Source organism: Spodoptera frugiperda, chromosome 6 (genome assembly GCF_023101765.2).
Source record: "Spodoptera frugiperda isolate SF20-4 chromosome 6, AGI-APGP_CSIRO_Sfru_2.0, whole genome shotgun sequence".
Classification (NCBI taxonomy): domain Eukaryota; kingdom Metazoa; phylum Arthropoda; class Insecta; order Lepidoptera; family Noctuidae; genus Spodoptera; species Spodoptera frugiperda.
In genome coordinates, this window is record NC_064217.1 from 3,891,222 (window position 1) to 3,897,755 (window position 6,534).

The following is a 6,534-nucleotide window of genomic DNA, read 5'->3' on the forward strand; positions in this document are numbered from 1 at the left end:
TACTTTAGGTCTTTTATGTGAGCTAGGTACTGAAAAAAGGGAACCTATGTTTTGATTTCGGTTCGGGAACAATGTTAGAGTATTTTTTTATTTGTAATCTTTGTATTCTGAATATTCTGTGTGACTACCTTCTAGGTTGAGTAATAGCAAGTGATACTGCTTAGTTAGATGTCTCTTTTGGAGTCTCAGAGCAGTTAAAGCCCTATGACTGCACTGTAGACACGGTGGCTGGGTAAGTGACTGCTATGTAACGGGTAGTGGATTTGATTCCCGCACGGTCCAACTTTTTGTGTGATCCACAAACTGTTGCTTCAGGTCTGGGTGTCATATATTTATGAAATTGTAGGTTTACAAGCGCACCCACGGTACACGAGAAAATCCTTTTGTGTGGTCCAACATTTATATGATATTTTCGTTTTATCAAAAGTTCTCAGTAGGCGAAGTCTGGATTTTTGTCTAGTATATGGCAATACAATTAGCTCACCCTCTTACATAAGTCTCATAACTGCTGAAAACTGAGTGTTGCATCGAAAATATGCACTACTTGCTCCTTCTGGGAACAAAAAGCGTAACGGTATGTTAAACAAACGTGGAACCATATGTACTTAGAACATGAACCTTGAAAAACAAAGAAAGCATAATTTTCTTTTTTCATAAAGAAGCTCTTATCTTTCCTTTGCCCTATATTTTAGCTCTTCACAAAGTTAATAAGGAATACCTAAGTACGAGTACCTATGTAACATTAAGCATGTATTACTTGAAGAAAGGCAGAGCCATATTATATAGCTACTAGGTAAGTATCTTAGTACTATATTTCTTCTCAAGTGGTTGAATAATATCATGAATCAAAGACTTTCTTATGCTGTTGTTTTAAAAAAATACAAACTTTAGGTCCAAAATTCCCAAAAAGCAACGTACTGGTAATTCCTCTGGTGTTTTTATGTCCATTGGTTTACCCAACAAGTGATAAGGTTATATTTCTAAAAAAAAATCACATATACATAAATATCGTTTACTAAAAGTAACCGTTTACTCATGATGAAAACAGAGAGAGAGAATACGTGAGTAACCCGTGATTGACTGATTTTTAATTAATTTAGTAAGTCTCACGATATTTATTATAGAAATTGTCGTGCCCTCAATACATTGAGGATCTGCGAAGTTTTCCGAAGTCATTCTTAAGAACGCTAATCGTCGTTCAGATCAATAACGTTGTTGAAAACTCAGACTGTCTCCATGTAAATTATGTAAATACTAAAACTGGACACAATTCCAGACTGCTAATTCCCAGAAGTGCCAGTATTCAATTAAAAATGTCGGTTTACTCGCGTAAATATTGAGAAAAGCAAACAAAACAGTATTTAGTATGTCTCACGATAGTTATTATACAAAAATTCCCAGTATTTCGGATTATAAACCTACCTTTATTATTTTATCCGGAGCTGCGGACTACCTAGCGGGTTTACCGGGGCTCCGGCTCGAAAAGCAGGAGAAGGAACGGGGTGGTTTTTAGTCAGTAAGCGTTGCAAGCGTCTGACACTCTCTCTCGCCTCGCCCATGACGAGAGAAGTCATTGGATGATCCCCCCTCCCCCTAAAAACCTATATTACTTTGAGCATTAGATATTACGGTGCAAATAAACTGATTTTCTTTCTTTCTTTCTATATTAGACAAAAAGAAAATTATAATATGTTTTACCGTGATAATGTAGTCGGTAAGTTTGTAGTCCCAGTAGATGTGAATCTGTTGCCCACACGCACACCGTGCAATGTCCAGCGGTGCCTTTATACGCCCACGTGTCAAAAACTGGAACAGACTCACAACAAAACTAACAAGACACATTCTTTATAATTAGATGTTATTCACTTCTAGAGCTCTGTTGGTCCTTGTTCTATTATTAAAATTGTAATTAATGTAATGCTCTCAATTCTTTGAAGATCTTTATTTGAGGTTGTGACGATAATCGGGATGTAATTTCTGATAAATGATATTTATTTCTGTAAATAGGTTATAAAATAACACTTTTACACGTCAATATTTCAAATAGCTAGATGAGGCCGGTATTTCCTATCCGACTACTCTGAGAAGAAATGCCGAAACAAACTCAGAGGTCATAGTCTCTTTTAAAGTCCAGACAATTCACAAGTTCTGTTTTACATAGTCAAATGACAAAAAATATTAATGTTTTTCTATTGATTGTCATATCGGGTACGATAATAAAATAAAAGCGGTAGCTTTTATTCTTCTTCTCCCATCCATCGGTTTTAAAATTCTTTGGAAAATTACTCCAATATACGTTTGTGGTAAAAAGATGTACAATTCCATTCCATGGAACTCAGCTATACAAGTAAGGCTTAACATGAACAGTTCCACGAAGGGCGAAATAATATTAAAGATTGTCTGTTTTCCAAAATTCTTAGTAATAAATATTACAAGAATCCAATGTAAATGACAACAGACGCGCCCATATTGCCGAACATTAAACATAACTGCAGAAAAGTGGTTCAACATCAAAAAATATTCACTTCCTACTCCTCCCATCAAGGAAAAACGGCGTATTCTTTCTATTACATAATAAACGGTCACCCATCAATAACTCGGCGCTTGTTTGTGCCAGCTTTCCTTCACCTTGTCCCATAGCGTGCATCCAAGATCGAACCTTGCCAAAGCATGTCAAGGTTGATCCACACAACCACACAACCACACGACTACACCCTGTACACTATATACGACAATAATAGAGCACCCTTTAATTAATTTGTTAATCACTTTGGTAGAGTAACCGATATAGAACACAAAGGCTTTAATTATGTGCCCTATCTACATATAATTTAAGTTCATTATCCTTTAAGCTAGATTTAGGGTTGAACTTTTCATTAAGGTAAAGTACCTACGTCAGTTTTCATCTAAGTTTTCTTTATTCTAATTATTTCTTTCGTTAATCTAGTGATTAATAGGGTCGTGGATTTGATTTCGTGGTCGGACAAAGAAATTGGGAAATGATCTAATTTCAGGGTTGTATGTAGGTCAAAGCGGTGTCGGCCAAACGATAGTTTATGGTCGTATCCTAACTATCCTAATTAGATATTAAATGTTAACATTGGTAAACGAATAAATCGGTATCCAGATTTTGCTTTCAATTTTTGAAATTCTGGCTATAGGAACGTGTCTGAATTTGAAACTGGTGTATGTCAATAGCCGCCCCTCTCCCTGTCTATTAAATCTCCTCCTTTTTCTGTATAATACATCACATGATGACATTATATATAAATAATTCTAAGATCATTTTAAGATCGGGTCTTAAAATGATTTTTATAGTAACAGTGTCTAAAACTGACAGAGATAGTCAGAGAGTTAACGGTAACTTTAAATTGTATAACGTTTTATTTAATAGATTCATAACATAAAATCAAAAAACATTATTCTACCTTTAATGCTATTGAAAAAAAAATAGAAGATAATTCTAGTATCCCCACTCTTTTGACCTAAGTTCATCTAGCTTCACTGACAGACAGACTGACAGACAATTCAGTTTGACGTTTTAAAAGTGCCTCATTGAGGATTAATATAATGCATATTCCAACACCTGTGTACTTTATGGATGCAATAAATACTTGAATAATTGACATAAATGCTCTTATTTTAACTTTATAGAAGTCGAGCCTACCATTACATGCACTAAGCACAATTTCCTATTATGTACAAGAAAAAAAATGTAACTAGCCAAAATAAAAGCGATAGCATAAAACATAACGGAAACCTAAATTGTATAACGTTTCAGTATTCGGACAGCAGTCCGTTAGATACTTTTACTAGAATCGAGCTACAAATACAAGTAATAATTCGTGATTTCGTGAAGAATATTTTGTAGATGATAGTCTTAAAACCTTTTTTTTTGAGGGGCAAAAATCATCCAATGGCTCTTCCGCCTTGGGTGAGGCGAGAGTGAGTATTAGACTCTTACTGAGTAAAAGCCACCCCGTTCCTACTAGGTAGTCCGCAGCTCAGGAATTTTTAAAGCCTGCCTCATTGTTTGTACTGATTCCAAGATTATGAGTGCAACTGGCAATTGGATAACTAACGCCCGAATACTGAAAGACTACTCAATTTTAAGCTATACTTAAATATCGTGCTATCTCTGTCGTTATACAAAGAATTTGTAGTGACAGCATTATTGTTAAAAGTGTGTTAAAATTAAGTAGCATTTGAGTATTTGATTACCCAGAAAGTTGCTAGACGTTCTTTCTACCTAGAAACCGTATCATAAAAAAGTAACATTTTTATACCTTACCTTAGAACTTGTAGAATAAAAAGGAAAAATAAAATATTACTGCCCAGTTCCTCTTTTATACAGGCGTGAAATATAGTACCTAATTTTAATAATAACAATATATTATTTTATCAATAAACTAAGTAAGAACTATAACTTATTTAGTTACGTTACGGTACTTTTATCACACAATAATTTGAAGTTTCGTCCAAATCCCGCTAGATGGCGTTACGTGCTCCTATGCTACAGTTCCCACCCACTTACTTCGTAAGTTATTAGTTCTACAACAGCAGTTTATAAATTAGATATTGTAGTAGTATTATAATGTAAAATCGGATTTTTACACATATAGGTAGGTAAATTCTTACTGTGTTTAAAAGTAATTGATAAATTGTACCTAATAAATGCATTAAGTATTAAATTATGCAACTTATGTAACGATATTATTTATTAAATTCTATGTCGTAAACATATTTTTATGAATGCTTAATGCATAATGTATCTGAACGTTGTTTGAATGTGGGAGCTATTAGGATCAATTAATTTAGAACAAATATTATGTTTTTTAAATAAAAAATGTCGACTTTGTTATACCATGGAGCATGAAATTGGGCCCTGTTTATGGCATAGGTTAGTCTCACCTCTAAAGTATGTAACTCGAAACATAACTGGTGAAAAGTGATGTTACATATTGACATTGTACAATTTGCGCATCTTTGCTTTGCAATTATTTCGCAATTATTTTTTTAATGTGCCCCACGATAGGTTGTCCTATTTATAATACACACTTAAATTAGGTCCTCATATTATATTGTTGTATACACATTTTTTTCCTTAGCACACATCTCCGACTCGCGCTTGACTGGTCTTATTTCCTTTCTCTCATTGAAATTCGTAACGTACAAGATTGTCTGATTGTATCTTGTTTGTCTTCTACATTATAATATTAATAAAGTACCCAGTACTTATTTGTATGTATTATTGAATTTGATAATTTGGTGCAGTGGTTATAAGTTAGAATATAGGTACCTACTAGCTATAAAGCGTAGCTATGACGCGTATAGATTCCATGAAGAAGTTTTTTGCGTTACTTATTTCACTAATATTATTTTGGATTTCCATTTGAAATTTGCATTTATCAACGACATCATCATCATAGCTATTAGACATCCACTGTTGAACATAGGCCTCCCCCAATGACTTCCAGATAGGCAGGTTGGAAGTACATTGAAGGTTTGTAAGCTGGGGTTATGAATGTTAGCCCTATCATATTTTATTATTTCATCTCTTTAGAACTTGACATATCTATACTGAGGCTTAAGGGAGACATAGCGTGCCCTAGGGACGAGCCATATTAGGCATTGCACATGGGAGCTCCAAAACTGGTATATTTGGAGCACCCCATGCTACATAGGTGATAATGGTGACCACTGTGGTAGTTTAAGTGTAGTAGGAACCCCACACGCGCTAGTTTTTCGTCTCAAAAGTTAGGCTCCTTTGAAGGTAACAGGAAAGACCCTGTTACCAAGTAAAATAATAATAAAAAGGCTATCACATGTCGACATGATTAACATGATGTCGTAAATAATATGTAGGTATCATGTGGCTATGTATTTGTCTACGTTAGGTACTTCTAAGAAATTATCGTTAGGTACTACGTCATGCATAGATACACACAAAGACTGCAAGTCCCAGAACTCTGTACGCAATACCTAACCGCAGAATTGTCTGATTAAACCATGCCTTTTATATCTTTGCTCTTAGATACTAAATACCTGTAATGAACGAAGTTGTCTTCAGGTCAATGGTTTCTTTTAAAACCTCCACACTACTATTCCCTTGTGTTAATTGCATTTACAAATGTAAACAAATTCATATATATCTTACATTCTAACCTGGACCAATAAGTTGTGGATCAGACTATGATTTTATTTCGTAAGGGAATCGGACCCATACGACACAGCCCGTAGTAGTAGCCCAGCGGCCACTACGTCAAACGTGCAGTCACATTTTAATCTAAAATTGATTTTGTTTTGTTTCATCATTTATCTAATTACTTCTTAATCCTTCTTTTCTGCGATATTGTTTAAGTAGATATGTACTTAATACTTATGTATTATTTGTGTATACTTACTGCTAATGACAGCAACACAGCTTACTGATCACTGTTCATGATCATCTGATGGTAAACGGCCACAGTGGTTTAAAAACAATTGCACATTTGCTAGAGGTACATTTGTTACAAGTTGGTTGCCAATTGTAGA